We start from the raw sequence: 10516 nt of genomic DNA on the forward strand, positions 1-10516 counted from the left end.
GTCAGGAGAGTCGATCTGCTTTGAGGGTAAACTGTATTGTTTAATGTAAATGGTTGAGAAATTTTGCTGCATCCGTTTCGCAATAAAAAAAAATGCGAGTGGCCCAGAAGTCTACTCTGGAGGAGGGACATGACTCCATGAATGTTGCATTATTACATTTTTTTAAAATTAGTTGGAGTATTTATACACATTTATTTCTGTCTGCAATGACTTTAACAAAATTAATCTGTTACAGTTCTATGACCATATCCAGTTGACCTAATGGCAGCCAGTTTACTGACTTGATTGAGTGACTGTGGCGAGGCAGGACACATTATATTTTTTGAAAGTAACCACATAGACGCTTGATGCTAGAATTAGCCTCCAATGATTAAAGGACACAGCAGGCACTTTCTCTTTAGACACTTTTGTCCTTCCAATGAGGGCACGTTTTCTTCAGCCACTGAAGTGAAATGTGTTTAAAAATATAGCTTCTTGTTAGAGTTTGACACCCGTGATTTAGTGTATTGACAAGGCTACTGTATAGAAAAGACCATCTGAGCATGAATGACAAGCCATTGCGAGGTTATAAAGAGAGATTAGGGGGTAATAAATGTGAGGTACATGTCGCCTTTGATCTAATGGAATATCAACACTTTATATTATCAACATTGCTGAAGTTCTCATGGTGGAGTCCTTGAGAGTTATTTAGCGTGAACTTTGTGCATCTTTTTTAGTGAAAAAAAATGGAAATGTAGATTTTCTACACTTTCTTGGCAGAGCAAAACAGGTTCATTACAGGTTCAACACAATCCACTGGTGTTTATTTACACAAGTAAAAAAATTAAATTCAGGTTTCTGTTTTTATTCATAACTGATTGAATATCAAAATCATAACTAATACAAAGTTTAGCGTCAAAGTTTCCTAAAGTGTTAAGATCAGTCCGTAGTATTGGATGAGCAACAGCCATGTTGGCTGTGTTCATACAGTCACGCAGTTTTGCGCTGGTGATTGACGGTAAATCAACATTATTGTCCCAGAGCTCCCACTGCAGAGAAAGGTAGGCACTGTGTGTGTGTCTGTGCGCGCACGCATGCCTGTTTGTGGGTGTTAGAGAAAGAGAAGCAGAGACAGGCGAGGAGGTTACGATCAGGAGAGGGAGGGGGCTTTCACAAAGTCAACTGCACTGCAGCAACTGGGCGTTGGCTCTGCTCACGGACTGAGGATGAGCAGTACAGAGGCGGAACCCAGCAGGAGCCCGACAGAACTTTATCCTGGTGCGTTGTTATAATTTACTCAAGCTATTCTAATAGTTAAACCAGAGCAGAGAAATGCATTTTGTTATAAACATTAGTATTGGGCCTCAATTAAAAAAACAAAGCAAGTGTGGCGTTAGGCCGGTCAAGAAGTCCTTGGATCACTTTCAATGAGGATGGGATGTAATAACAGTGATCTGACTATACAGCACGCGAATGAATGAATTTTAAAAAGTGCAGTTGCATAAAATGAAACACATAAAGTCAATTAAATTAGTTTTCTGACAAATTAGCACAGCGTACAGCACAGACGGGCAGCTAAATTTCCTAAAGGGCCACATTAGAAAGTGTAATGGTTGTGAAGGGTAAAATGTAATTCAGGTTATTAAGAAGTGTAAATATGACAAATATTTCATTTTATATGCACTTAATTTGAATATAAATCAATTATGGACGAGACGTTCAAGATAAAAAGGCAGTTTATTTTAAAACATATTTTCAGTATTACTTCAATGTAATTTGAGGAACAAGAAAAACACAAAAATGGCCAATGAAAAGAAGACAATTTTAGTCTTATAACAAGAACATGCTATATTTACTGCAGAAGCGGTGGTGACCTAAAGAGAGAACAAAAAAGGTAGAAGAATTTCGACATATTAGTTATAGGTTTAGTCTGACATCAAACGGGCCACCAAAATACAGGCATCGAGCTGTGTATGGCCCCCGGGCCGCACTTTGCCTAGGTCTGGCATACAGTGAAGAAATACACAGTTGTTACATCATAGAAAGCATAAAAAAACTTACCCCAGTTCAACTCTCCTTACCTTCATTAATAACTTTGGTTTTGATGGAAGCAGCAAATCTAAGGGTTTACACAAAAAAGAGAAGTGATGTACTCCTTCCAGAGAATGATCAACAAAACAAAACAAAAAAACAAAAACAAAACTATGATGATAAAAAAAACCAAACAAAAATAAAAAACAATTGTGCAACAATTGCGGTTCAAAGGGTTATGCAACCATATCAGGCCTGAATTTTACAGACACTGGCTCTTTCAGAACCGTGACCACAGCGGTCTCACAAAGAACTGTCTGCTTGCAGTTTCCTGCTCTGTGGTTCGCTGCAGTGCGTGTTATTCTTCAACCCAACACAATGTTTTTTACTTGAATACCGTCCAAGGAGATGTTTTATTCTCCCACGTTCAGTGTATCCAGGATTTACACTGTTGAGAACTGGGTTTTGCTTTAACAAAGATTGGTGAATTAAGTTGCGGATGATTCTTGAAATGAACTTACCCTTACAACTCTCCTCTACCCAAACTCAATGGCATCATGTCCCCAACTCACCTGTATGTGGTTACTGATGTCAACTCTCTGATTCCCTGAACTTTCCACAGAAGACTGGAGAACATCTGAATTGAACCATAATTCATTAGGTTACTGCCCATGCAGCTCCAGATTGTTGCCGGAAAGCAGGACACTGGATTCCATGGTAAGTAGAGCCCTCATGTCAGGAAGCTTCGCAATATTTACCAGCTGTAACTTAACAACGAATAATACTAATACTGAAGCGACTGTGGTCTTAAGTCATACAAGCAGAAGCATAAAGGTAAACACAAATATTGGCCCACCAGCAAATATGTCAAAATGTTGTGCACATGCAACTGTGTTGACTTGGATGAACGAAGCCACACCCCAACTCTTGACCCCCCAGTCATATCTTACTTAGAGCCTTCCTTATCACCCAGCGGTCCTGAGGGCATTCAGACGTTCAATGCCGTAAGCACTTTCTAACCCCGTTAATACATTAGCTTGTCTCCTCAAACCCTGGCTGTCCGGCTAGTTTCCTCGCCTCATCTTTCTCTGGCCACCTTTTCTTTCTCCCAGTTTCCTTCTCCACCCTGGGCCAGGAAAATGTGCTGTGTTGGCAGGGTGGGTCATTTGGTGCAGGAGACGCAGAGTAATTGATAATGGTGCTGCTTTCGCTATCAGGAGAGCTGTGTTTGCTTTTATAGGAAATTAGACGTTGAGAGGAAGGAGTTGCCACTGAGCGAGGGAGAGGAATTGTCGAAGAGAAATTCAAAAGGAGACTCTCGCTTTTCAAACAGCAGTCACCAAGACATCGCTCTGCCACGCTGTGTCATGTTTATTACCTCCTACAAATAGCAGCTATGAGATATAGGAAATTTATGAGATATATGTATATATTTCAGTGTTGACTTCCTCCCCTTTACCTCATGTCTTACCTAAAACAAAAACGTTATGCACAATTTGGTTAGGCTGATGTATACAGATTTAAATTGGTAATTAAATTGACAACTTGAATTTTTTAATTCAGGGATTTAATTAAAAAAATAAAAAATATAATATAATCGTCAGCCATTTTATCTGCACTGATATGACATTTTTGAAATCATCCTGAACAACCCCCTTTTTGTAAGATGCTATTTAAATTCAGACACACTGAGTAACGTTATTATTTCTTTAAATTGTAAGTCGCAATGTAGAAACAAACTACAAGCAATTCCGAGGAAAATCACATTCGTAGACCTGCTGCAGCAACAGATAGCAAGCCAACCAAGATGGCGGTCATATGGCAATACATCGCCGTCAAATTTGCACCCACAAAGTAAACCGCAGGTAAAACACAAAAAAAAGACTTTTGAGCGCTACCATGAGGTTAACCGAGCAAGAATGAGCTGGAGTGAACCACAGGCAAAACCAATGCTAATGGAGTTTATTGTTTTGGATGAACTGGCATTTTATTTTGTGGAAGACAGCGGCTCTGACAGCTAGATATTTATTCCCTTGAAATGTAGCATAGTGTATTATTGTTACATCATAGCATTGTGAGATCAATAATAAAGTGACCTTTGAGTGTGTTTCAGTTACTAAGAATGTTATCGCCCAGTTGGGACCCTCAAAAAAAAAAAAAAGCGCCTGATTAATTACATAGTTTTATTAAATTAATACACTGTGATCCAGCAGTTATTTGCATAAAAGTGGTCCAAAATTATTGTCATTACATTTCATACTATCTATAAAACATATTAGCCCGTAGTAAGGCCTTTGAATGAATGATGGATATTTTAATACAGCAGTAAAAATGTGAAACACCTTCCTTTGCTTAATTTGATCCTTCAGTATACAAACATGAATGGCAAAAATAACAAACTGGTGTGGCTATTGTCCAGTATTTCATGCAGTGGAGCAGGGCAGAATGAATCCTGCCTCACCACCGAATGAGCTTCTCAAATATTTATGGGATCTCCCAGCTGAACTCGTGTTCACTGTGGCCTTAGGTTAGATGACAACACTGAATACTAAGCGAAGATGCACGGGTGCAGGCAGCATGTCTTTGAGCTAGAAAGGCAAACCCGTCCTTGTGCTGTCAACACTGGCATGTTGAGGGTAGCATCACAGGCGAAATCATATCAAGACAGTTAGATATTGAATGAGTCAATTACAAACACTTGTGAAACACAAACAGGAAAGCTGGTGTGTCTGGGCTCAGGCAGAAAACTTTTATGATGGATGCCTTTGAGACGTGCCGCACCCAAAATTCAGAACACAAGAGAGCATATCTCCTTCCTTCAGAACTTGATATGCTGATGGAGCTGGGCTGGTCTCCCATGGCACAACACGACGCAGTCTGGAACTGCTGTTTCTGTAAGATCAGAGTGAGTCAGTCTGCCCACGGGGGTCGCCGGTGGTGTTTCATTGTTATCACTTTCTGCTGTTTCACTGTGGAGTGTTTTCCCCCCGAAAAATCTGCTTATCTGCAGATGTGTCAAATGAAAACCTCTCAGATGACATTTGTGCTGAATAACTTTATAAAATGTGTTTAATTTATTTGTAAAGATTGGGAGAAACTGTATAGAAAGTGTTTACAGCCACACAACAGAGCAGTTTCACGAGCCTGAGTCGGTCTCATGAAATATGCAGTCCTCCATCCAGTCACTACTTTTGAACGACTTTGCGCAGTCTGACCCAAACTAGAGTGACGGCGTACTCAAGCGTGATACTACTATGAATCTGTTAAGCCTCACTGCATTACAGCTCTTTGAAAGCCGGGTTGCTGCGGATAGAGAATTGCCTGTATTTCAATCTATTTCATCGTGGAGGTCATGCTGTTTTGGGCAGTCAGGCACTGCGCCATCGCAAGGAAAGACTTTTTTGTGTCATTTATGAAACACAATGTCTTTTTACCTCTATGTTTGAAGTATATTGTTTAACCTCAGTGCAAATGCAGCACAAACAGGGGGTAACATTACACAAAAATGTGGGTTTGCTCCAGCTCTTGGTTAAAGAGCTTTGGTTCATTACATTTTTGTCTAAAAAGATGCATGAATTTGACTTTTTTTTCGTGTTGAAGTTGCCACTGCCTGTGTTTCATTGTCGAGGCAATTTTCAATATATTCACACCATTTGGCTTCGAAAGATTTTCCATTATTCTGCTCCCATTTGTATATTTCTCATACAAGATTGGGGAGTTGGCATCTTTCAAGAAGCAATCACACTTGAGGGATAGCGCGTCTCCGAATACTTAAGAGAATTGGCTAGAGGCGCCCCACACTGGTGCTGAACAGAACCTATTACAGTCTGGAAATAAATCTACTCAGCCGGAGTCAAGATCACTTTAATTCTACGGAACAAAGAATGTTGCAGGAGTTGTCTTGAGGGCTGAGCTGGTGTGACGCTGTGGTCGAAAACTAATAATGATTCATGACTACAGTAATCAATTTGAGAAATAAGCGCACAAGTGCTTTGTTTGCTGTGTGTGTTATTAGTCTGAATTATTTTAGAACAGTGTCATCGAGCTGCGCGCTATGTATTCGAGGTGGGGTCGCCTGGATTTCATGGCCTGCCCCAGTCCAGCTGCATCTTGAAACGACTACCAGGAGTTGGACAATGTGTGGTTTCACAGTCATCTAGGTTGTTATAATAAGAGCCTTGAAGTAGGTCAGCTGGACTCGGGTTTAGATATTAGATCGATAATCATCTACTGCTCACCCTTTGATGTGAATCCAGAGATATCAATGATTCATCACCACCTTGACCTTCAAGTACAGTAACTGAAGAATCCCAAGTCCTCAAACTAAACACATTACAACCAACTTGGACTGAAACAGTTTTTTTCCCAGCTTGATGCACCAGGCATAAGTGCAACCATCTCTCCATGATGATAAGTGAACCAACTTACAGGGACGTGCAGAGATAGACCCCATAGTAGTCTATCTCTTCCCATCAATTATGGTGTCTCACAGGGCATGTATTTGACTCCTCCTTCTTTTCTTCCTCATGACATGCAGAGCCACAGTCAAACCTCTGACCTGCGGCTTCAGACAGGTAAAGATGGTGCTTGAGCCATCCACATGGGATTGATGATATTTATCAGGATATTTTTGGATTGTCCCATATATTATATTACATATTTGGTTGTCTGAAATCACAAGTGGCCCATTATTCAATTGGATATTTGGAATTAGCTCACAGTTAAACCATCTATGCCGGACTCAAACCTTCATCTATGTTCCACAGCTCTGACTACGAATGAGTGTATATTAGCTTTTCATGACGTGACTCTATGGTGTGCTGTGTTTTAGAAAAGTCTCATTTTGACATTTGTAATGATAATAATAATTCTAAGAAAGTAAGAATTTTGTGATTGGTGCCCTTTCTTTCTAGCTTGAGCCCCAGCCTTCCAAAATATCTCTGCATGTGCCTGCCAACTTCAACTGTCCATGTGCTCACTTTAAAGCTGACTGAGGTGAAGTGCAACCCACGGCCCACGAGCGCCCTTTGACTATCTTAATGCGTCCCTCATGAGCTCAGAAGAAAACTATCAAACTGATCATTGGGGAATGAGGTAAACAGCTAACCACAGGGTTACCATAAAGCTATAGTTTGGCAAAAAACACGATCAGTTATACCGTGGGTTTTTACTGATTCTTTCATTTCTGTGGGTCTGTTGTCTCTCAATACATGAATAAATATATAAAATTTCATTGTATTTTCTTGCAAATATAATGTATGCTAGATGATGCAATTTGCATGTGAATGCATGACGCGTGGCCCTTCATGTTTGTTTGTGTGAAGCTTTCAAGAAACTAAATTCTGGATATTGGAATTGTGGATATAGAATTGGATATGGATGTTTGAGTTCTTATATTGATATTTTAATGATCTTTTTGTTTTTTATTTAACATTTTTTATATTTATATTATTTCTTCTAATAGAATATCACAGTTAGAAAATTTCATTTCAAACATTTCAAATACAAACTTTGTCTTAAATGAAAGAAAAAAAAGTATTACAAATTCATATTTAATATCTGATGGCATAGATGTACCTCCAAAATCACTCGAGCTTTGAGCGGCAAAATTGAACCTCCTGAACAAGTGGGGATATCTCAGCAATGGTAGAATCTTCCTTACATGATCAACCCAATTTTCAAGTTTCTACAATAAATGGTTTGCGACAGATGGTGAATTGAAAATGAATATGCAGCTCCTACTTTTCTATTGGACTCAATTGAGCTGACACGTGTTGGCTGCGCTTTAGTGAGTGTGATGCAAATTCTGAATGTAAAATCTTTCTGACCGTAGGCTTGAATGGTATTTCTTGCTGAAAATATGGAGCCGCTATAGGCTGTTGGAATACTGGCTAGTACTGTTTTGTCCTCCTCCCATTTATCCTGGAATATCTAACGTATTCTGGATCACGGATCTGAGAAAAGTAGTTGTTCTTGATTCCCATCTGAGCCGCACATTTTGGTTTTTGAATGGGGTTTTGTATGGTGTTGCTATGCCAAAAACTGTGTAAGGAGCAATGAATGCTTTTTCGAACATTAACACAATAATGTCTTGTTGCATTATTGCACTTGTTACAATTCATCCTTTCATCATTTGATGTTTTCAATTTTATCCTTATTACTGAAGTATCAATGGTTTCAGTTTTTCCATCGATTTGGTGCACTTTTCCTCCATCCCTTCTTCTGTTTGTCCCTTGTTTTGTTCAAAATAGCCACAGTATATATAATATGGCCCCTCTAGAAATTGTTCTGCCCATGCTCCTATAAAGAATGGACATGCAGCACGTGAAGAAAATATGAGTGAAACACAGTCAGAAAAAGAGTCTTCAGTGAAAATATAAATCATTGAAGCACTGAGGAAGGTTACTGAGGAAAAGACAGACATCATGAATATGGATCTATGACTCTCCCCCAGGCTGGATGTGATAAAGAACGGGCATTGTCTCTGTCGGCAAGACTCTCTCCAGTAACATCAAACCTGCAGACTAACACCACCACTGCAACAATAATCTATTCAGGCTGCATCAACAGCCACTGACGTAATGACTCGGCCTCCCCAAACTGCGCACACCCATCTCTTTGCACCTCAGTGCAGCTGTTTTCCATCCACTTCTCCCTCTCCCATCATGTATTCAGCTGTATCATGATTCTGTACGAGCCTCTGCAGCATGACTCCACTTTCCTCTGCACCTCAGACTGTCTGACCTGTCAGGAGAAATTCTTTGCTTCAGAAAAACTGAACTCAGACCTTTGCTGAGCAGCAGTTTGAAGTGATTATACCATCTTGTGCTGGGTTTTATCTCACCATCTTCTATGCACAGCTCACCTATATCCATACTGCTGCCATTAGCGGATGATGGATGGCTCTCTCCTGAAAACTAGACGGCCTATTCATTAAACAATAAATAATCCCATTACAGTACATGGATTCTGCAGACGCTGTACAGTGTCATTTCTTTTCAAATCAGAAGTGACATCTGCTTTTGGATAAGTTGACTAACACTTCATTGCTAAAATATTTCAGAATTAAAAAAATATCTGATAGAGAATTAATGTCCAAACATAAAAATGTATCATTTAAATCTATTTTTATATTTGAAGAGTGCATACATTCAGTTGAACAATTCTACAGTTATAGTTGTAGAAACAGACTACAGTGAGATGGATACTGACTTTAAGTATTTACACGCAAAAAAACAACAACAAAAAAAACAACGTTTCTTCAAAAGACAAAAAGGGCTACCCATGTCAATGTGGCCTATTTTCTTAGCTGGTGAATTGCCTCCAACATGGGTTGGACGTTCCATAAGTGTCGGGGGTCGAAAGAAGTTGAAAGACTTTTATCACTTTTTATTGTCTATATGTCTATATATACATAATAACAATTCTAATAAATACTTTTGTACAAACTTGAACTTTTACTTGTGTTTTTGGCATCAACTCTATCTGGGAGTTGCAAGAGAGCAGAGAAGGAGCAAGAAAGCTGGAGAAGAAGATTTATTGAGTTGTTCATTGTGGCTTTTAGCATATCTGGTTACACACTTTGCGCCCAAAGCGTGATCAGAGAAACTCACAAAAGACTGAGGAAGTTATTCTATTATAGTTATTTAGTAATATAATCGAATTTTTAAAAAATCACCAAAGATCAAGGGAGATTAAGAAGAGAGTGAAGGCAGGGTGGAACAGTAGAGAAAAGGTGACAGGTGATTTGCAATGGAAGAGTAGAAGCTAGAATGAAAGGGAAGCTTCAAAGGACAAAAATGGCAGCAGACATGAAGCATGGTCGAGAGGCGTTAACCCTGACACAAAGACAAGAAGCAGAGTTAAATGGCAGAGTTGAAGATGCTATTTCTGAAAACAGCCTCTGCTTTGCAAACAGATGGTCACCAAAAGTACTTCATATGATGAGAGAGATAGCTGACATCAAAACTCCATCACAGAATCATAAGAAATAAGGTCATTTGGAGACTCTTCTCATGATAATGTAAAGATTTAATGGATAGAACAGCAGCTGTTGAGTAGTACACAATGAGACTTGCTGCAAAAGCAGTGAGAGTGAGACTTTTGATTCAGCTATACTCTCTGGCTCGCAAGCTGTTTTCAAAGCAATGCTGACTCACGGCAGTTAACTACACGAATCATCAAGGTCCAGGCTGAATAGTTTCAGCAGCACATTCTTTTCTCTCCCAAGAATATTAACCAGGGAATAATGAGGCAAGATTCAATTCAGCTGTGGTCCGCAGCGTCAATATTCCTTTATGACGGAATGTGACCAGACGCAACATTTCTGTAGCTGCAACGCATGGATGAAATAATTTGCAAATGATTATTACAGTGTAATATATAATTTTAGGATCTGACTGCCCCTCCAGAGGAACAGAAATACGCATTGAGGTAATTTCCTAAAGCACTGGCAGTGAGGAGCAATAAGAGGACCCATCGTGAGCATACCATAAAAATGTCTATG

Source organism: Synchiropus splendidus, chromosome 1, assembly GCF_027744825.2.
Source record: "Synchiropus splendidus isolate RoL2022-P1 chromosome 1, RoL_Sspl_1.0, whole genome shotgun sequence".
In the NCBI taxonomy this organism is placed as follows: domain Eukaryota; kingdom Metazoa; phylum Chordata; class Actinopteri; order Syngnathiformes; family Callionymidae; genus Synchiropus; species Synchiropus splendidus.